Source organism: Trachemys scripta, chromosome 14, assembly GCF_013100865.1.
Source record: "Trachemys scripta elegans isolate TJP31775 chromosome 14, CAS_Tse_1.0, whole genome shotgun sequence".
Lineage (NCBI taxonomy): Eukaryota > Metazoa > Chordata > Testudines > Emydidae > Trachemys > Trachemys scripta.
In genome coordinates, this window is record NC_048311.1 from 419608 (window position 1) to 442962 (window position 23355).

Below are 23355 nucleotides of genomic sequence, written 5' to 3' on the forward strand. Positions count from 1 at the left end.
GCAGCTGTAGCATAAATTAAATAATTCAATTGGCTGGTACTTGTTGGTCTTACTGCTTCCTTGAGCGCTTCATTCAATACATGCACTATATCATCCAGTCTTTGCTGGTCTACAAATTTCATACTTGGTAGCCTTGCTCAGTGCTCCGTGTCTCTTACATTCTGTATGATCTCAATCAAAAAAGCATTCATTGTACTTTCTTCAGGTGCTGTTACACTCATATTTGTCTTCAATATTTCTTTCATTTGTGGCTGCTATTTATCCTGTATTGTTGCTTCTACCAAATGTTACACACCACTAATCTCCTTTTTCAGGCTTTCAGTCTCCATTTGTGTAGATTCTCCTCTTTGGAAAAAGCTTTCAGCCGCCTGCGGAATCTATGTTTGGACATTTCTTTTTCTGTATTGTTATCGTTCCTCTCCTTCCAGGTTGGAATATTCATTTCCTCCAGCTTCTCTCTTCCAGATTTTCCAAAATCCATCACACTGTTTTTTGTAAAAAAAAAAAAAAAAATAAAAAAATCTCTAAAAGATCTGCTCTAGGAACAATTTTGTCGATGTTCTATGGCCTGCGTTATCTGGGAGGTCAAAGTAGAGAATCACAATTGTCCCTTCTGGCCTTAAAGAATCTATAAATCTATGAGACATTGGATTCCTTCTTGTGTTACACTACTAGCCCATTTCACTTTTGTTGACAATGAACTCCTTTTTTGGAGGTTGTTTTGGCCATCGTAGGACATTGACCTGGGGTTACCCACCACCACACAACACACCCTGCTGGGCAACAAGCCTGTGGTCCAGCTAAGTTCTGATGATGTCCCTCTTTATGCTGTTCATAAAAATTATTGATTTGCCTGTATTCTTCATATTGGGTTGGTTTGGCAGGCTATACCAGCTGGGTGCCGAACCAGTATGACTAGGCCTTGGGGTTTATTATTATTATTAACAATGTATTTATTTATTAATTATTATTATTATTATTGAAATCCTATACATTTTAATAGGGATGAATCCAATAAGACAAAACAGATATTCAATAGGCTTTTCAACAAAATATTCTAAACAACCTCTACAGACAAAGAGATTATTTTTATAGAATTGGCCAGATCCCCAGATTGTACAAATTGGCCATAGCTGCACTGGAGTCAAAGGTCAAGTTCCCCAGCTGGTGTAAATCAGCTGTAGATCCACTGCAGTCAGGGGGGCAGATTACAGAGCTAGCAGGCCAGAGAGAGAGAGAAAGAGAGAGAGAGAGAATGACTTTATAGCCTGATAGCAAAAGCACTTTCCCCTGATGCAGGAGACCCAGAATCCAGTCCCCTTGCTCCAATGCCTCTTTCATTATTTAACCTCAGTGGAATAGCTTCAACAGGAGAGACTGAGGGAGCCCCACATAACACTGTCCCATACTCCTTGGTGAGCAGGGTTTTTGTGTATCCCGGTGGGGCCTGATTCTGGGATTTAGTCACCTAAAGTGGCAGTTAGGGGTCTAAATCCTTTGTGACTCTAGTCTATTTTGTCCATTTAAAACACACATTTGGAGTAGGGCCCTCTTTACATTCATCCTACTGATGAGATATTCACCACAGGCCACTTCAATTTCCTTTATGATATTTGTTCCTTTCATTCTTGCAGGTCACAGTTTTCCTGAAAAAATAGCAATGGAAAATCAAACCACTGTGAGCGAATTTATCCTCCTGGGACTTTCCAGTGACCCACAGATGCAGATTTTCCTCTTCGTGCTGTTTTTAGTTATTTACCTACTCACCCTCGTGGGGAATGTGATGATCATGCTAGTCATCAAGGCTGATCCTCACCTACACACCCCCATGCACTTCTTCCTCTTCCATTTATCCTTTGTTGATATCTGCTATTCCTCGGTCACGGTGCCTAACATGCTGATGAACTTCCGAGCAAAGCAAAAAACTATTTCTGTCAATGGCTGCATTGCCCAGATCTTCTTCTTTTTCCTCTCAGCTGGTACAGAAATTTTCATTCTCTCAGCCATGGCTTATGACCGCTATGCTGCCATCTGTGACCCGTTGCATTATGTGCAGACAATGAACAAAGGGATCTGTGTTCAGCTGGTGAGTGGTGCATGGACCCTGGCCTTCTTAGGTGCCACAATTAACACAGTTTTTGCCCTCAAGTTACATTTCTGTGGGCCCAATCAAATCAGCCATTTCAGCTGTGAGCTCCCTCTACTATTACAACTGTCCTGCACCGAGATTCTCATCAATCAAGTGCTGCTTCTCACTTCTACTGTGATACTTGGGTTGAGCTCCTTCCTCCTCACACTGATCTCCTACATTCACATCATCTCCACCATCTTAAGGATACACTCTGCAGAGGGCAGGCATAAAGCCTTCTCCACCTGCAGCTCCCACCTTATTGTGGTTGGTTTGTTGTATCTGACAGCTCTTTTCCAGTACATAAAACCCAGCTCAGTGTCCTCTGTGGTTCTGGATGAAATGTTCTCCATCCAGTACAGCATCTTGACCCCCATGTTAAACCCAATCATCTACAGCCTGAAAAACAAGGAGGTGAAAAGGGCTCTAGAAAAATTTTGGGGAAATTCAAGTTTCTCAAGTAGCGATGATGTTTTTATTTTTTATAAATAAGAACACATGGAATGATGGATAACTATTGTTTTGGACATTTTTCAACTCAGATATCTCACTGACACTTTGTATCAAATTCTCAGGTGCTCTAAATTCGTGTATCTTCATTAAATTTAGAGGGCCAGATCCCCATGTGTTGAAGAGTCATTGGAGTAATGGGGAATAGATTGTGGGTCTCCTTCATCCAGGATGAATGCTATAAACACCAGACTATAAAGTCATTCACACCTTCTCGCTCTTTCTCTCATCTTCCCATTCCAATCTCTCTTTAATCTAGGACACTGACCTCAATAGAGGTATTGACACCAGCTGAGGATCTGGCCAATTCTGTACAAAAAAGATCTTTGTCTATTACACTCTGTAGTTCTTCTACGGTATTTTCTTAAAAACCCGTATTTAATATCTGTAGCATCTTATTGGATTGATTGCTGTTAAAATTGCTAGGGTTTTCTAATAATAATAATCACTGAAGCCAATGGGGGTAATCCTTAGCTAGGGCTATATTCACAAAGGGATTTAGGCTTGAACAGGAGAGATGAACCCACATGGGAAGGGGCATATCCCAGGCGACTACCCTAACCACTGGGATAAAAGTTATGAATGGTCTCCTCCTCCTAATTTCTTCTTCTTCTCCCTCCATCCCCCAGCTTCTTGCAGCAATACCTTAGATGGGGTTAGAGGGTTCCCAGCTGAGAATCCCAAGCAGGAGTTGCCTCCCCCATAAGATACAGGATCTGAACCTTATGACAGCGGCAGGGTTTTGAATACACCCCTCTCCTCTGCACCTCTCATTGGCTAGGGAACCACTTCTCAAGCTGGCTTTTTAAAATCCTATTCTTAGGTACTTACCTCTCCCCATTCATTGTGGAGGGAGTCTGGGCACTGAACTCAGGTTTTGTGCATCCCAGTGATTTTCTAGGCAAACAAAAGTTAAGTGATTTAATGCTCAGCATCACAATGCCTACTTCCCTTTGTGAATCTAGCCCTTGGTGTAAATTGACTGAGACCCATTAAGGCAATGCAGCTAGATGGATTTACATCAAGTGGGACTCTGGCTGATAGTGTCCATATTCTAAAGTGATTTTGTTCTCCTCAAATTTCACTCACCATCAAGTTGGAAAAACACGGAGTTTCCACTTCAGCACTAAACACAGTAGGAAGTGATGCTGGCACTCAGCTGAAATTCACCCTTAGAGGCAGATCCCCAGCTGGTGGAAAGCAGCGTGACTCCACTGAAATAAACAGGGCTACACTGAGGTATGCCAGCTCAGGAACTTGCCTAAGCAAATAAAGATATGATATGACTCAGAATCCACCTGTTGTGAAAGTTTGACTTAAAGAGATATGGGCTAAATGAAGAGTCAACCAATAGGCTGAGATTCTTAAAAGAGTTTAGGGGAGTTAGGTATCCAACTCCTATTGGATGGGGAAAACTTAGCCCCAGCGATGTGCCGAAGGTGAGCCAGAAAGTTTGTGAAGAGGAAGACAGTGAAGCCTGATCTCTTCTGTCCCTGTCCAATGCTTTTAACCACAATACCATCCATGTGTCCACTGGGAGTCCCGTATCTCTGCCCATACCAGCCTAGTATTGACAGAATGCACTGCCTGTCCCAGTTAACAAAGACACTACTCTCTTCTCCAATTTTCACTGGGATGGTTTCTTCTTTCACACGCTTCACATAAAATGAATAGAGCTAGTTGAAAAATGGCAATATTTTCATGACAACATGTCCCTCTTTCTCATCAAAATTCAAATCCTTTGCAATCAGCTCAGTGAATAAAAAATAGCCTGACTTAATTACTTTAACCTCCTGGTTTTGCATCGTATCCTGCTTACCACGCATCATTCTGTTGGACTCTAATTTCTTTAGGACAGTGTGACGGTGCGAGGACTCACCCCTGTGGCGCCTCCTGCTGGTCGTCTCAGGGAATTAGCATTTCCAGCCTCCAGAGCGCCCTCTGCAGGCTGGTGTCCCGCTGCCACTGGCCCCCGTGTCACTCCCAGGACCCGGTGCCCCTTTGTCTTTGGGGTGCTGCCCCCTGGCAATACCCCCACAGCCTCAGGGTCTCCCCACCCAGGGGATCCCTCAACCCTCTATCCCCACCTTGCCTCAGTCGTGGGCTATGGCCAGTCACCATCTAGCCCCCGCTCATTGGTGCAGACTGCAGTGTGATAGCCACTCATCATAGACGAAGGGGGGTTTCGACCTGCTGCCTCTGCTTAACCTTGGGCCGTCCCCTGCAATCCCAGTACCTGTTTGGTCTTACACTAGACTGCAACCTGGGGGGGAGGGAGAGGTTTCCAGGCCGGAGCTCCCCAGCTCCCTTGGCCTTTCCCCAGCCCTGCTCCACTCTGGTACCCTGCAGCCAGGTCCCTCCCTCTCAAAGCTAGAGAGAGTCTCTCCTTCTGGCCCACTGCCCTCTTATAAGGGCCAGCTGGGCCCTAATTACACAGGCTACAGCTGTGTCTATTTTCCCCAAACAGCCCAGCTTTCCCCCTCAGCCCTCTCCTAGGGCTGCTTTAAGCTGTTCAAAGCATGGTGGGGTGACCACCCCGCCACAGACAGGAATCATGAGTACTTCCATGTTTGTTAAGTCTGGTGAATTTTTTTCACATTAAAACTTTTTCCAATCTGAAAGTGTGGTTACATAACAACAGAAAATTTCTGTGGGAGAATCTGTATTTTGATGAAAAATATTTGATTTTTCTATTGGGGGGGAAAAGGTTTGATTTCAAATTGACCTCTCAGAATGAAAGTAAAACTTTTGTTTTAAAATGTCAAATGGAAATGAAAAGTTGTTATAGCCATGTCACAGGGCCGTTGTGTGGGTAAAATCCATTAATGTTTGGGACATGCTCAGTTAGCACATGAGGGCTGTGACCCAGAGACAGCGCTCTGCACTCCATTGTGTTCCACAATATAGCTCCCGGGCTGGCAAGTTTCAGCACTGAGCTGGACACATACAAGAGTGGGATTTTCCAAAAGCCACCAAGCTATTTAAGAGCCCAAGCCCCAAAGACTCTAGCAATGAGAGTTATGCTGCTAAATCACTTAGGTGCTTTTGAAAATCCCACCCTAAGAGCCAGATTTCCAACAACCTAGCGCCCACAACTGATGACAGATTTTCCCATAAAGCTCCGCTCCCATTTAGGCAATTAAAAGAGCTGGGTTTTCAAAAATGTCCTTCAGCCAGCAACTCCTGAGTGGCACTTAGAGACAGATTTTTGACACAGCTCATCACCCGCCATACTGAGCTGTTTTGAAAATGTGGTTCTTAGTTTGTGTCCTCCCTTGGCCATCAGCCCTCAGTTTGTGTGACCTAGCTGGCTGCTCTCTCTTTCTCTCTTCCTCTGCTCTGCCTCTCCATCCTGGTCTCAGCATTCAGGACTAAATGTACAGATTATCCACACACCAGCTCCCTCAACTCTATGGGAAGGAAGGGGAAAGACACATTCATCCTCTCTGCCCGAGTCTGCAGAGAGCCTGAGACAATATCTCTGAGAGGCAAAAGTTGCCCTGAATATTAACAACACCACAACACTTGAATGACTATGCAGAGAGCCAGAGACAATCGTGCTCAGAGGGGACAGCTGCCTTGAGTGTAATTGATGCAGCAACATCAGTCTGCAGAGAGCTTGAGATAGTAGCTCTCAGTGGAGTGAACTGCACCATTCATCTTAATGGAGTGTTGGACCCACTGGCATTGGGTGGACCTCACCATCCCCACCTCAGCAGGGGACACTGTGCTGCATTACAAGAGTGTTCCATAAATGAGAGATGTCTGTATCTATGTCAATAGTTAATGAATGAGGCATCAGTAGGTGGCGCTCCTGAATATGTAGGAGTGATCAAACTTCGTGTTGTGCGTGCACTGAAAATGGCTTCCTTTGTGCAGCTCTTTCCATGCAGCTCTTAGCAGCCATCATAGCCGAGGGTCTCCAGTTGATTGTAACACGGTGACAGAGTAAACAAGAAACATCCCACTCCCGGCTGCCATGCAAATGCAGGGACAGGGGCCCTGAAGCCACTTCTTGGATGTGAGAGAAAAAGAGACACCATGGCATCTCCGTGCCTCTCACCAATCTGCTACCCATATAAAATACAATTCCTCTTCTGACCTGTTGTATTTCAATGTTTCTCTGTGTTACAAGGCGAAACCTTGATAAAAAAATCATGCATAAGTAAAGTAAATATTGTTAACACGTAGGTCTGTGTTTTCATGGAATTTTTGCCTATAAATCTTGCTTTGTGCCATTAAAAACATATTTGCAAAAAAAGACAACTTGCAGTGAACCTCAGTGGTGTTCAGACAGTGACAGACAGGTTGTGGGGAATGACTAGTAAAGTTTATTCCACAAAGAGTATTCAAACAGATTCAAAACTTGAGTAGAGACTCAAATCGCTTGCACCACAAACTGTAACCATAGTCATGAGATGAAAAATTAGGGTTTTACCCTAAGGGGGCACTGTTTGTGATTCAGCCCCACTAGCTTTGGGATGGAGAACATCAGAAATAGCCCCTTCCACTTCTTTCCAATCAGTCTGAGAGAGCAATAGGCCAAAAGGGACAATTAGTAGTGGTATTTATGTATATCATAGCTGTGATTTCATGTCCTAGCCAAGATCACAGACTTATTGTCTACAGGGCTTGCACACAAAGTATGAGATGATCCTGATTCAATGGCCTTACATTCTAAACAGATAAAGGAAACAAAAAGGTGGGAAGAGAAACCGAGGCACAGAGAAATAAGGTAATTTCCCCATGCCCCACAGTAGATACATTGTAGTGCAAGAACCCAATTCATATCTCTGGTCCCCTATAAGAAGACCTCTAGGTGGCTGCAGAAAACAAGGGATAAAAAAAGGAGCAGCTATAGGGCTAGATTCTCAGTTCTAGTAAGCTGATGTAGCTCTGCTAATTTCAATGGGGCTACACCCAATTTCCCACAGCTGGGGATCTGGGACATTGGCTCCAGTGGAGCTATGGCTCATTCCCAGCAGCTGGGGATCTGTCTCACTGATTCAATTGAACTACATGAATTTACACTGTAGGGGAATGTGGCCCACTGACTCCACTGGAGCTACAGCAATTTAAACCAGATGGCAATCCAGTTCATTATTTTTAGTGGAGCAACCTTATTTTACACTACTGGAGAACCTAGTTGATAACATTTCAGTGGGGAGCAAAGGAAATGGTTGATAAATGGGCTGTGTGCGTGGATACTGTCTGCGTGGAGGAAAGACTGAGAGAGAAATCGAATACCAAGAGGGAAATCGAAGATCCTAGAAACATCTAAGGCACCAAAGTTTAATGTCCACATTTCATTTTGCAACCAGGCCAAGAGACTTCAAACACAGCTGGACAATAAGGGCCAAATGATAAAAGTCCCTTCTCAAACTTCCTGCCTCTAACTTCACAGGAATTTTTTCAGGCCCAGTGTTGTGAAATCCTGAGTGATGCTGGGGAAGAAGAAAGGTCCAATCAAAGAGATTGTTAAATCCAGTTAAGATTGTAGGTGATCTTCATTATTCTGTTCAGATCTGGGCTAGGTTATTCAAAGTGACCTAAGAAATTAGACACTGATCTGCCAATGGGAGTTGGGTGCCAAAGTTCCATAGGCTGCTCTGAAAATCACAGCGTAAATCATGCCTAAATTCTTTATCACGGAATTCCTGAAGGCCCCCTTCGCCTCTTGGTTCCTCAGACTGTAGATGATGGTGTTGAGCATTGGGGTGATGACCGTGTACATACGTGACAGAGTTGTATGGAAGGCTGGGGACTGCTCCGCTGATGGTGCCACACATATGATAATGATAGTTCCATAATACAGACTCACCCACCAGCAGGTGAAAGGCGCAGGTGGAAAAGGCCTTTTGCCTCCTGGCAGAGGAGGCGATTCACAGGATGGCTGAGAGGATAAGAACATAAGACACAATGATGAAGAAGACTCTGGACTGCACTCTCAGCAAGTTTGCAGATGACACTAAACTGGGAGGCATGGTAGATATGCTGGAGGGTAGGGATCAGATACAGAGGGACCTAGACAAATTAGAGGATTGTGCCAAAAAGACCTGATGAGGTTCAACAAGGACAAGTGCAGAGTCCTGCACTTAGGACAGAAGAATACTATGCACTGCTACAGACTAGGGACCGAATGGCTAGGTAGCAGTTCTGCAGAAAAGGACCTAGGGGTCACAGTGGACGAGAAGCTGGATATGAGTCAACAGGTCTAGGTTGGATATTAGGAAACACTATTTCACTAGGAGGGTGGTGAAGCACAGGAATGCGTTACCTAGGGAGGTGGTGGAAACTCCTTCCTTGGAGGTTTTTAAGGCCCGGCTTGACAAAACCCTGGCTGGGATGGTTTCGTTGGGAATTGGTCCTGCTTTGAGCAGGGGGTTGAACTAGATGACCTCCTGAGGTCCCTTCCAACCCGGATATTCTATGATTCTAAGAAAGGGACCAGGCTTACCAGTGTTATCAGATTTGCCCATTACTTTGGGGTATGCTCATTTATTCGGGTTACTCTTCTGGGGGAGGGGATTCTGTAATTCTATCAATGTACTGCTTGTGTCACTTGTGTTTTCATATGAAGCTCTACTTCTCCCTTCTGCAAGTCCCCTCCCAATGGAGCTATCCTGCAGGACCTAGGTTCCCTAGGGCTGGGTTTCTCCAGCCCCAGAACTGGATGAACACCCACACATACATTAATAGAGCAAATCTGAGTGGACTGGGTCAATCAGCAATGTCAAGCTGACCCCTTATATGTCTCTGGATTCACTGGGCTGGATGAAGCAGCACTTTCAAGCTGCCTCCCCTTATATGCCCCTGGGCTCCATGGATTGGGTCAAGCAGCGCTTTCAAGCTGTTACCCTTATGCGTCCCAGATTCAGCACATCTCTATCCCCACTCTCACATCACAATTGTACTGGCAGTAACCTACTTGATGAGCAAACCCCACAGTATTTTGGGCGCTGCAGGGATCTTTAGCTTAGGTAAAAGAAGCGTTGCTGTAGAGTGAATGGGGGAAGCTAAAAACACAAAAGAGTAAAGTTCAGTGAGTGAGAGAGAGAAGCAACCAAGTTAACCATAAAAGTTATTTATTGAATAATAGTGATAACTACACAAGGAGGGCTAAACGAACATAACATACATTATTAAAGGTTAATACCTAAGATAAAAAGGGAAACAGAGAGAGAGAGAGAGAGAAAAGAGGGGGGATCTCACCCACTCCATGAGGCTTGAACTGGTCGGGGTTCCCAGGTGATGGTGGTAGCGGGGTCCTGAGTGCTGGATACAGGCAGAGCCCCCAGCACGATCAGTCAGGAAAAGATCGAGTCCCAGTGGAACTGATGCATAGTTTGGATCTAAGCATCAGAACCCCGACGGGAGGGTGAGTAGGGATTTTTGTAGAGAAAATATAATGGTTCAAGGGAGAACACTAGATTTGTTTATAGGTAAGCTGATGACTCAAGGATTTTCTTTAGGCTAGACAATAGGAGCTGATCACTCTTGGCTATGGGTGGTGTTTTCTTTCAGGGAGCTCACAATGCAACTAGGTTGCTTCAGTATTTTGGATATCAATCAAGGATTTATTACTAGAATTGGTCTGATAACTGCTGAGCTGGGTGTGTGCAGGCATAGGTTCATTAGCATCTGGAGCAGAGATTCCCATGATGCAGTGGTTCCCTGCTTTTTCTGATCCCAGAGTTCAGTGTGGTTCTCTGTTCTCCATTCTGTATGTAAATTGAGATGTCTCCCTGTCCCATCTTTCATGCAGATGAGGCTAGGGGAGTTGTCTGTGCTCTCCATTCTGTGTGCTAATGGAGATGTCTTAATCTTGTCACCCTTGTCAGGAGACATCATTGTGTCTCCCAACGCCCTTCACTGCTCTCTGCAAGTTTTTTCCTCTGATGGGTTTTGGTTTAAACAGAGGATGGGGGGAGGGCGGAGGTCTTTCATGAGTCAGGCTGGATACTGCACCCTGGTTCCCCAAGAACACAGAGCTGACTGGTATCACCAGGGAGCAAGAGACCAGGACAATCATATCTTCCAGGGGGCTTTTTCTACAGGACAATTGGAGCAGCTCCTCCATGTCACAGAAGAAATTGTTAATTTCATTGGGGCTGCAGAAGTTTAGCTGGGGCACCATTCCAACTACTAATGCATTGGCTGAGAAGCCAGTTATCCAGGAGGCAGATACCAACAGAAGGCAGACCCTGAAGTTCATCATAACCTATAGCTGAGTGGGTTGCATATGTCTAAGTAACGCTCATAAGCCATGACTGCATGAAGGAAGCACTCTATGCAAGCCAAAGCACCGAAGAAAAATAACTGTGTGATACAGTCCCTGAAGGAGATTGTCCTATCCTCTACCAGGAACCCAGCCAGCAACCTGGGGGAAATGACTGAGGTGTAGCAGGTCTCCAGGAAAGACAAGTTCCCCAGGAAGAAGTACATGGGGGTGTGAAGCTGCTGATCAGTGACAACTAGCACAACAATGAGAAGGTTCCCAGCCACGGTCAGAATGTAGATCACCAGAAACAGCACAAAAAGCAGAATCTGAACTTTGTTCAGGTTCCTAAATCCCAGAAGGATGAACTTGGTGATGGATGTTTCATTTTTCCATTGCATGTGTGCCATGTATTCTCTGCAAGGAAAGAAAGGAAGGAAGAAAGATTAACGAAACCGTAAAGATCTCCTTTTCCCAAATCTATGACTATTTCCTTGTTATTCCATCCCTTTTAACCATATTCAGTGTTTACTTTGGGACAGATTGTCGATAGTGTTTAAGGGCCTAAAGATTCAGTTATTCTTCCAGAGGGATTTTACAAAAGAACCTCACAACCTAAAGTTCTTTGATTTCTGTGGTTATTAAGTGGCTAGATGCTTTTGAAAATCCCACTAGACACTTAAATATCATTGAAAATCTCACCCATGACCGTTTAAGTACATTAAATCCAACTAGGCATCTATCTGCATCTTTAGGCACAGAAATACCTTTGAAAATCTGTCCCATAGTATATAATATTTTTTCACCTGACCTAATGTAATATGGCAGTTGTTACAACAGCTACGAATACGTCCATTAACATGACCCCAGAACTTTACAGAAGAGTACTTTTCAATTAACTCTGTAAAGGGAAAAAAAGACAATGGAGGCATGTGTCAGCAAACCCCAGAGTAACCTACCTATATTTTTTTCAGCAGCATGCATAATACACATGGGTAAGATCTCATTCCACACCCCCTTAAAGCCCCCTCCCTTTGCACAGCTGGATTCGCATAATAGGGCCTTAGAACAACTGGTCCAAAACACTTTTTTTTCATGGAAATATGAAGGTTTTAAGCAAAACACTTGAAAAGAGAGACTTTGGACACAAATGGCAGTTGCAGTGCCCCGTGGGATATGTAATTTGCTCCTATCCCCATTTGTTACCCTAGAATTTGACATTCCTACATTCTACTCCAGAACTTGACAGTACTGCAGATTCATGGAATGGTGGGGAGAGTGTAGGGAGAAGAAGTGAAGATTCCAGGGAAATATAAGGAATGTTTGGAAAATGACCTTGGTTTTAGGTGCGTCTACTATTTTAGTTTTATTGTTGTTATGACTAGAAACGCTTTGCTGATAAGGAGAATATTGAATTGTTATGGCTGTTGCTAGGGAAATTATTAGTCTATTAGAGACTGAGTTATGTGCTTTGTATGGATAAAATTTATAAAAATGTTAGTTAGAAAGTGTGCTTTGCAGCAGTCCGAGAAAGCTGTCTTTGGGCAAGGATTTGACAGCTAAATTCCCCAGCAGCTAGACGGAAGGCAGGTCCCCTGAAAGCCTGGCCGCTGATCCCTTGAAACCATTTCTTAACTTTAGGTAAATATAAATGTTTTGAAATGCTTTAAACCTACTGCAACAATGTGTGTGTGTGTTTGAGATCTAATAAAAAAGTAGCTTTAGGTAAAAGCACTTTTGCTTCTGCCAATTATTTATCAGATGGATGAGCTGTGCCCCCATTGATTTATACCTGCCACCGCCTGGAGAAAAAACAATCAAGTTACCACTGCTTTGGTTTCTGGGTGGATTTTTGAAATAAGAGGAAATTTCTGGGAAAGAGCCGTCTCCGCACCCCCGCCCCCATTGGTCCCTTCCCTGCATCTGCCGCTGCCAGATCCCTCCCACCTTGCCCCTCCCTGGCCCAGCCCGCCAAGTAACTGGAACCACCATGTGCCTCTCAGACAGGTGACAGGGCCAGGCCCCAGCTCCTCGCCCTGGGGAGGGAGAGAGGCCCGCAGGGAGGCGTTGACTATGGGCTGGCACTGCATCCTGGGCCAGCACCAGCCACCCTACCACCTTCCTCACCCCCAAACATCCCTCCCAGTATACACAGACCCCTCCAGTACCCCCAAATACCCGCTCCCAAACACCCCTCCCAGTATACACACACAGCCCTCCCACACCCCCAAATACCCCCTTCCCAGGACACAGCCACACAGTGTACTTGATTTGGGAACTTGAAATATGGTAACCCCAGGGGTCACTCTGTTCTCACGGCCTTGGTTTCCAGAGCTGGTGGGAGCGAGTGTTCTCTGCTAGCAGCAGCCACATGCCCACAGACCCTGGGATAGGCACTGGACTTGTGTGACCGAGCTCAGAGCTCGGGCTGTGTGACTGAGTCTGGCAGCCATGGGGCTGAGGCAGGGCAGTCAAGGGGAGCAAGGGGTGGTTCCCACTCTGTGCGCAGGGAGCATGGGGAGAGTGACTTGGCTGTTGAGAAGCAGGTGTTCAAGGGGATGAGCAGGGAGCACTTTGGGGAGCATCTCATGGCAGCCAGGCTCCATGGGCAGGGGCCAGTTCCAGGCAGTGTCGCTGGCCAGCACCAGGCTCCTTTGGGGCAGAGGCAAGAGCACATCAGAGGTGCAGCTCAGAGCTGTGCCGCCCGCCCTGCCTGGGGAGTGCCTGGCCATACAGAGGCAGCCTGGCTCGAGGAGCAGGGCAGGGAGCACTGCCAGACAAGCCAGCCAGCACTCCAGCTCCCATAACATGGAGAGCCAGGTGCCCGAGTGGGCCAGGCAGCTCCCTAGGGGCCATGCCCCACAGTTTGAAAACCTCTGTGCTAAATGGAAGGCAGAAATTGGGAGGGATCTGACCCTTCGTGCTCTCCCCACTCATCATCTATAGGAGGCGCATGTGTGCTTGCTTGCCCCCCGGAAGCTAAAATGCTTAGTTATGGCTCTGGGGTGGCTAGAGTGGAGGAGAGGAGCCTGGCTGGGGGGCTGGCCAGAGTGGAGGGGTGGAGAAGACGGGGCTGGCTGGAGGGGCTGGCTGGTGGTGGGGAGGGGTCAGGGGCCTAGCAGGAGGGAATGGCCAGAATATAAAATAAATATAAAGTAAATTAAAATAATATATTTTTAAAAAGCATTTAAAATAAAATTTAAAACTTGAAATAAAAAAATAAAAAAATAATTAATACAAAAATAAGTAAGAGAGTCCAGCGGACTTGTGCTCCTCCATCCCACTTCAGGAGCTGCTAGTTACAGCCCTGAGCCACACCTCTACTTCCTTCAACCTCAGCTCTATACATTTATGTAAAAGCATAGTTTCTTCTGCACGTCAGACATGACCCCGTGATTGCAGCCATCTTGTTCCCAACTGATGCAAGACCGCATCTTGCTGAGATTACTTAAGTGCCTCCTTGTTGGTGCCATTATCAAATGCACTGATGTTAAGAACACGCTGTAACTTTTAACACTGAACAAAATGTTTAATTTCCTCTACTCAGCTGTTTATAGTGGATAAGTTTCTGCTCCATATAACACAGTTGACATCACAATGGCATTGAACACTCATCTCTTAGTTTTCATACAGATATCCTGCTACCTACAGAAGCCTTAGAAGATGCTGAAATGCCATTGCTGCAAGACCAATTGGCTATAGAACCTTGAGCTGTCAACCGACCACCCAGATAGGTAAAACTAGTCACCCATTTAATGTCAAAGACATCCACATGCAGCATCAGCAGGGCATTTGTTACTGTTTTATGGGAACATGCATAGCTTTGGTTATATCATCATAGGTTCTGAAGTTTTTCTCAGCTCCAGCTTTAGGAGTAGTTGGTCAGTAGTTTCTCCAAGGAGACAATATCATCCACATACTCAAGATGTATTAATGATGAATCTTTAAAATTCACACCTCCTACTTTGGCCTCAATCAGCCCTGTCATCGGAGCGTGTATTAGAACACTACATGACGTAAGTGAGAGAAGGCATCCCGGGTGTACTCCTGATTCTACGGAAAACCAGTCTGTAATACAAATGTTGACCGTCACACAAATAAATGTGCTGCGGTACATTTGCTCCACGAAGCGCACTAAGCTCTCAGGCATCTCATACTGGTGTTGCAGTATCCACAATGCTGATCTATACACTCAGTCAAAAGCAGCTGCAAAGTCTATAAATACAGTGTTAACTTCCTTTGGTAGCTTGTACAAGGGTTTGCCGGGGCTCGACCCTCTCCAAGGCGACGGGGAGCCATACCGGCTCACTACACACTGGTGCTTGGGTACTTCGTCCCGCTGCAGGGTCTACCTCGGCAGCCCTTGCGATCCTGGAAGACACAGTAAGCCTGACCCTGGCTCAGGGCGGGGCACCAAAGCTACGTCAGGGGCTCAGGCCCTAGGTCAGGGCTGAGCAACCAGCAGGAGTATTTAGCCCAGGCCCTAGGTCAGGACGGGGCAACAAATGCTAAGTCAGGAGCTCAGACCCTCAGTCAAGGCTGAGCAACAATAGTAGATCCAAGCCTCAAAAGGCCTGGGAGAGGGGGAGACTGCCACCTATGGGTTGGGTGGCAGGGGGGACGCAGGCCCTCCCACTCTACTGCGTCCCAGCCCCCGGGCTACTTCCACACTCCCCCTTGGGGCCTACCTGGGTCCTGGTGTCAGTCTCTGGGGGATCCAGGATCATGGGTTCGTCAGGGCAGGGATTGATTGGCAGGTCCGGCGGCTCCTCTGGATAGCGGGCAAAGGGATGGCCCAGCCAGTCCTGGCGGCTGCCTTGGGCCACGGGTTCTTCCCAGCCATGAGCTAGGCTGGAGACATCTGGTCTCTCCGGCAGCTGAGGCCTGACTGAGCTGTGAGGGCGAGCTTTTATACTTCTGGGTCACCGCCTGACCCTCTGAGGGGCAGGCTCAGAGCTCCGCCAACTCCGACCTCCAGATGGGCTTTTCCCCCTCCGGGGTGGCAGGGAGCCACACCACCTCACTACATTGCTCTAGTTGTTTTTCAGTAACATTTCACAGATCTTTATATAAACAATTAAATGAAATAGTCTTTGGAGCAGGAACAGGGGTCTCCCACCTCCCCAGGGAGTGCCCTAACCACTGGGAGAAAGAGTCATTCTCACTCAGGTGCTCTGGCCCAATGGTTGGCCTTCAGCTAGCCACTGGCTGTTGGATAATTGGCTCCTATAGTATTGATGGTTTTGACCTTCATGGTGCCTTCCTGTGCTTCCAAGGAGGTTGGCCATTTCTTTTGTAATTTTATGCCTCTGTTAAAACTCACCTGTAGTGACATCCACCTGGTTGAATTTCTGTCTTTCATAGTGTCTGCCTTTGTGGGTGTGGTCCCATTTCTACTAACCCTAGATTCCTACTATAGGATCATCTTGATTATCCAAAGCATCCCTTCCAACTCAGGGAAGAGAAAAGTCTTCTCCACCTGCTCCTCACACCTCCACGTTGTTTCTGTTTCCTATGTGACCATGTAACAGCGTAGTTTCCACCTCTCATGGGCATCCCCTTCTGGTCGGGTGTTTCTGCAGTCTTTAAACAGTCCTGGCCCTGGTATCAGGCCATATCCACAGGCCTTCCTCCCTGGAGGCAATGGTTTCATCCTCTTAATCTATTCTGGCCCCAGCTCTCCAGCTGGGCCTCATGACAGTTCAGTCCCTTTCTGAGGGTTTACTGCTGTCCAATTTGTAGGCCCTTCCCCAGTGGCCTATGTGGGGGACCCAGACCCACCCACTACTCCAGGCCCCAGCCCAGGGACCCTAAGAATAGTAGTCATGTGCCACCATGTCTCTTTAGCAAAACTGCCTTCAGTTCCCTGTGCCACTTCCCCACAGCCCCAATCTTCACTGATGCTTTACCCTTAGCTCAGGGTTGTTCCTAGTTCAAGCTCAGAAGCCATCCAGGAACTCTTCCTTGCTCCCCCGATGCCTGCCAGCACTGAGCTGTCCATTGTGTTGCAGTTCCCTTTGGCCAGCCAGGAGCCCCCATCTGCACTCCATTGGCTCCATCAAGGAACTGACTGTATCTGGTTCTGCAGCTCCTTTTATATGGCTCTCCTGGGCCCTTGTTGGCTACTCCTGGCAGCCTCTCTGATTGGCTGCTTCCCCCACAGCAACTCTAGCCTGCTTGGAGGACCTCTCTATGGCTCATTTCCTGGGATGGGTGTGGCAGGACCCTGAGACCTAGAGTGGGGGACCTCTGGGCCTAGTCCACCACACCACCGACCATCATAATTGTCTCTGGGACCTCTATAGGAAACAGTCACCAGATTTAAAAAAGGTCCTCTCCCTGTTCCATACAGCAATATCTCCCATGTTCAACCTCCTCATCTACAGCCTGAGGAGCAAGGAACCCTGGGAAGGGTTGGAAGCTGTCAAGGCTGCTTCCCCACTTTGAACTTTAGGGTACAAACGTAGGGGCCTGCATGAAAACTTCTAAGCTTAACTACCAGCTTAGATCTGGTCCACAGCCACCATCCCAAAGCTAATTCCCTTCCCTGGGTAGCCTTGAGAGACTCTCCACCAATTCCCTGGTGAATACAGATCCAAACCCCTTGGATCTTAAAACAAGGAGAAATTAACCATCCCCCTCCTTTCTCCCACCAACTCCTGGTGGATCAAGATCCAAACCCCTTGGATCTTAAAACAAGGAGAAATTAACCATCCCCCTTCTTTCTCGCACCAACTCCTGGTAGATCAATAGCCAAACCCTTTGGATCTGAAAACAAGGAAAAATCAATCAGGTTCTTAAAAAGAAGGTTTTTAATTAAAGAAAAAGGTAAAAATCCTCTCGGTAAAATCAGGATGGAAAAATAACTTTACAGGGTAATCAAACTTAAAGAGCTCAGAGGACCCCCCTCTAGCCTAAGGTTCCAAGTACAGCAAACAGAGATAAACACTCTAGCAAAAGGTACATTTACAAGTTGAGAAAACAAAGATAAACTAACACGCCTTGCCTGGCTGTTTACTTACAAGTTTGAAATATGAGAGACTTGTTCAGAAAGATTTGGAGAACCTGGATTGATGTCCGGTCCCTCTCAGTACCAAGAGCGAACAACTTCCCAAACAAAGAGCACAAACAAAAGCCTTCCCCGCCCCAAGATTTGAAAGTATCTTGTCCCCTTATTGGTCCTTTGGGTCAGATGCCAGCCAGGTTAACTGAGCTTCTTAACCCTTTACAGGTAAAAGGATTTTGGAGTTTCTGGCCAGAAGGGATTTTATAGTACTGTACACTGGAGAGCTGTTACCCTTCCCTTTATAGTTATGACAGAAGCAAAGCGATGACTTTCCTAATGAAGCACAGTTTTCCATCAGGTGACCCAAGTGAATAGAGTAAGAGAGTAATGAGGTCCTCTAATGTACTGAAGGTTCAGTTCTGTTGGAGTAGAGACGGTCAACCCGACCCAAACCTAATGGGACCCAATTACAAATGTCAGGTTTGGGTTGGGTATGAAAACTCAATCTGTAAGATGGCGCAACCCAGCCCCCATTCCTCCCCCCAGGCCAGCCCCCTTGGAGCTGGGGAAAGGGGGTGCATGGAGGCAGGGATTGGAGGTGGAGTAGGTGAGGAAGGGGAATTTGGGCAGAGCATGTCATTTTGGGAACAGGGAGGAGAGCTGTTTCCCCTCCAGGGCAGGACCCGCTGCCAGTTGTGCAAAAGCAATAGTAGGCATGGGTAGCAAGGAGCCGGGCAGGCAGCTGTTGTGGGTGGCCAGGGCGGGGGAGCGGGGACAACATACCACCACAGGTTCCCTGACCCCACTGCTTCCTCAGGCTGCCTGTGTGTCTCTGAGGCCAAGGTGGGGGTCTTCCCCACTGCCCTTCTCCACATCCACCTCTGCCCGAACTCCCTCTGAACCCCAATCTCCTCGGCACACACCCCAATCCCAAACCTCAGTGCTCTGTTCGAGGCAACCTGAACCTAAGTGTTGGGTTTGGATCAGGTCAAGTCTGAAAACTACTCAACACCCTCAGGCTGGGGTCAGGTTTGGATTGACTCTGGCCTAGTCATGTTCAGGACGGGTTTTAAAATTAGGTTTGAACAGACCTCTATATTGGAGACCCCGTGTCATGTGCATTATTTGAAACCGTTTACAAGTTGTAAGTCACAGATACCTTATTGTACTTTTTTTGTGTGTTTCTTTATGAACAGAAAGAAAGAAAGAAAGAAAGAAAGAAAGAAAGAAAGAAAGAAAGAAAGAAAGAAAGAAAGAAAGAAAGAAAGAAAGAACTGGAACTTTTCTCCAGAGACTTTTTGTCATTAAAGCTTTACCAAATTAATAACCCTCTTGAGGTTCACATGTGAATTTGGTTTATGCAACAGACATTTTAAAAAGGTAGCAGAGGGTGTTATTATATCTTTTCACTGAGGGAGACAAAGCAATCCACAAAAGGGTCGGGAAGAAAACTATTGCAGTGATGTAATCTTTAGTGAATGAGAAAAAGGTATATAACTAGGCAGCAGTGTCATCTAAAAGGTGCTGCAAGTCGAAAACCAAGTCCCAGCTTTTCAACATTCGAATGAAATGTTACATCGGTAAGAAGTGTAAGGGACACATGAGTTGTCTGTGCTATCTTACGAATATTATCTATGTGTTTGATCGTTATTGTGTGGCTTGCTAGAAGGCTGCCAGGAGGTTAATTCCAATAGGACCAGAGACCACGTAGGCTGGGAAGCAGACAATAACGCCTGATATCTCACTGTTTCCAGGTACTTTAAGGACAGTCCTGGCATCAGTGCCATCAAAGTGTTACCTCCACTATGCTGGGTTCAGCACTGGGGCTGGTAACCGCAGACGGGAGAACCAACAGGTGAGAAACTGGAACAAAGAGCTTTGGGAGTGGTTGAAAATCTGAGCTGTTGGAGCTTAGGAGAGAGGGACGCAGAGGCTGCAGGGGTACAAACCGTTCCCCCCAGAACCAGCCAACTGGATAAGGTAAGCCTACCTAAGCTTTAGGCCAGACAGATGCATGTCAGCTGTTGTGTTATGCTTTGATTCCTGCTGTTCAGATTAACTGATACTTGGCTTCACAAAGGCTGGTTTGGGTCACTGTGTTCACCCCAGTCACAGCTCCCCGTGGGTAGTCTTGCAAGGGCAGATGAAACTAGTCAGGCCTGCGAAGCACTCGCAGCTGGTAAACAGGTGTTGCAACCTGAGGACTGGGTCTAAAGAGTGGGAGAATTGCGGGTTTGTAGTGAGGTAAAGGCTCAAGACCTCTCATCTGCACTGAGAGGTATCAAAGATGCAGCTAGCCCTGAACCGTGATAAGGACAAGGGTAAGGGTGAATAAATGTTGCTAGTATAGTTAGTAGCCTTACATGCATAATTTTTTTTTCTGTATGCAATAATAATACTAAGCCTTTCTCTAGAGCTCTTTGGCGAAGAGTTCCAAAGGAAAAAAACAGGATTAGGCACCTACCCTATGTCCTTTTTGTGCCTTTCAAAGTCTCTCCCTTCCTTCCTAAGTCACAAAATAAAAGCTTCAATTTTAGTACTGGGGAAACTGAGACAGAACATGGGAAGTGACATCCTCAAGACCATGCAGCCGGTCAGTGGCAAAGCCAGGAATAGATCCCTTCCTGCCAGAGTTTCAGAGCACTGATCAACCACCCTGGATCATACTGACTTTCAGTGAATTATAAAAGCATAATTGCTGTTAGAGATACAAGAGACATATAAGGTCACAGATTCGTAGATATCAAAGCTAGAAGGGACCATTATGATCATCTAGTCTGAGCTCCTGCAGAACACAGGCCAGAGAATTTCACCCCGTGATTCTTGCAACCAACCCATAACTTGTGGTTGAGCAATAGCTGATCTTTTAGAAAGAAACAGCCAGTCTTGATTTAAAGACTCCAAGTGATGGAGTATCCACTTCATTCCTTGGTAAGTTGTTCTGATGGTTAATTACACTCACTGTTGTAGCCTTTATGTTGAAATGTTCCCAATTAATATTAAGTAGTTAATGATAAGGGTGAAATAAAACCATACTTAGTTTTCAGGTTCGAGCCTCTAGGTAAGTTGCAGAAAATGTATTTAGTAGAGAACCCCCAGGCAACTCTTTGACTGATACAACCAATCTTTATTAAAAAAAAAATGATTAGTTAAGCAAACAGGTGTGCAGCTACCACTTACACAATCCTACAAGTACACTTAAACTCAAAGATGGAATGGTATATCAATGAGTGATCAATCCACTGAGAACAGAGTGACAGTACCCTTTAGATGTTAATGGCATATCTCTACAATTTAGCAAGGCTACTCATTTTACATTCTATTGTAATGGTAATTAACGTTAAACTGTCCTTTACTATAACTATATATCCACCACCTTCTTATTGGTTCTTTATATTACACATTATTTAAATTAAGATCTGCACCAATGTCCTTCCCATATTATCAATATAGGTAGCATTTTAATAAAACATTCTCAACAATCCTCAAAAACACTGATTAAAAACCTTGCTTAGACCAGTTATAACCCAGACATAATGGTAACATAACCCTGGGCTCTGTCCTTGCTAACTCTTATTTTCCTATAACACCCTGTCTCCAACTTATCTCTGACTTTCTCACACTAGCAACTTCAATTTCCCATCCTCCTCTACACTTGGGCTAACTTAGATCCAAAATCTAACATCTACTTATTTCTTAACCTCACCACCCTATAGCCTGAGCTTCCAGCCATTGGATCTTTTTCTGTCAGACTAAAAAGTCTTCTTTAATCAAAAATTTCCTCCCCATTTACTTATAGACCGTGATCAAATCACCTGTTAACTTTCTCCTTGTTAAGATAAATATACTGAGCTTCCCATCTAGTCCATCACATTGGGGCCAAAGAAGCATTGCACCTTATTATTTATGTGGATCTATATACATTTTATTATGCTTATACTGTATATGCGCTAACTTGCACTCCTTGTAACCCAATTATTTAAATAGGGTGGCTGATAGTTTGAGAGAGCAGATTTTTGTTCTCTGTATCTGCATACTCTCATCCTCAAAGCCCTGATCACTAGTTATTATCTCAGCTGCTCATGCCTCAGCATCACAGCTTATGTTAGCAGGGACATTCTGCAGCTAGATCAGAAGGTATGTTTTGTTCGGGGCTGGGAGCAAAACACCCTGAATGAAGAAATGGGACTATGGCTCCTGTGTCCTCTGAAACTAAACTGAGCCCAGGTGTGGGATCCTGCAGGGCAAAGTGCTGGACTCATATTTCCATGCAGGCATTTTTCTAAAAGCTCATATCTTGTAGTTAAGCTCATATGTTGTGTTCTGACCCATTGGACTGGAGCTAAAGCATCTAGTCCTATAGAGCAAAATCTCATTCATTCTAAAATCTGGGGCTGAAAATTTTCCTTCAACTATTTTTCAATGGGATATTGGGGTTTTGAGTAATTATTTTAAATTTTAAAAAATGTGTCTGTGTTCAATGGAAAATTTCATTTTTTCGTCAAAATATTTTAAATGGGGGATGCAGTGCATCCTGGAAGTTGTAGTTTGCTTCTTGTGTCTGCATTCTCCTCTGTGGCTGGCATCCTCAGTTGGACTACACCTCCCATAATGCATCATGGTCTCCTCAGGAGCGGCGCCAGGGTTTTTGCCGCCCTTGGCGGGGGGGGACCTTCCGTGCTCCCCCGGTCTTCGGTGGCAATTCTGCGGTGGGGGGTCCTTCCATGCTCCCGGTCTTCGGGGCACTTTGGCAGCAGGTCCCAGAGCGCAGAAGGACCCCCCGCCGCAGAATTGCCACCCCCCAAATTCTGCTGCCCTAGGCGACCGCCTAGGTCGCCTAAATGGAAGCGCCAGCCCTGGGTCTCCCATTTTAATAAGGGGAACCTGTGCAATATGGAGTCCCTGTTCCTGCTGTAATATAGGAGATGTAGTCCAGATGGGGGATCCCAGCCCATTGAGGAGAATGGGGACATGAGGAGCAAACTACATATCCCAGGAGGCACTGCAACTGCCTTTTGTTGCCAAAATCTCTCTTTTCAAGTGTTTTTCTGAAAACTAACAAATTTCCATAGAAAAAAATGTTTTTGACCAGTTCTCCTACAGCCTCATTATGCCAATACAGCTATGCAAAGGCAGGGAGCTTTAAGTGGGTTTGGAATTAGAATCTTACTCATATGTATTATTGCATGTTGCTGAAAAAATTATAGGTAGGTTACTCTGGGGGTTGCAGTTGCTTGCCTTCATTGTTTTTTACCCTTTACAAAGTTAACCAAAAAGTACCCTTCTGTGAAGTTCTGGGGTCATGTTAATGGAAATATTTGTTGCTGTTGTAACAACTGCCATATTGCATCAGGCCAGGTGAAAAAATATGATATACTAAGGGAAATATTTTCAAAACTATTTATGTGCCTAAAGATGGAGATAGGTGTCTAGTTAGATTTACTAATGTACTTAAACAGGTCACTGGTCAGATTTTTAAATTTAATTTTTAAA

At 45.6% G+C, this 23355-nt stretch overlaps 2 pseudogenes; one reads left to right on the forward strand and one right to left on the reverse strand.

Moving 5' to 3' along the window:
• The first annotated feature begins 1660 nt into the window (after positions 1-1660).
• Positions 1661-2592, forward strand: LOC117887564 (annotated as a pseudogene).
• Positions 2593-8195: 5603 nt separating this feature from the next.
• LOC117887476 lies at positions 8196-11257 on the reverse strand (annotated as a pseudogene).
• Between the last annotated feature and the right edge of the window lie 12098 nt (positions 11258-23355).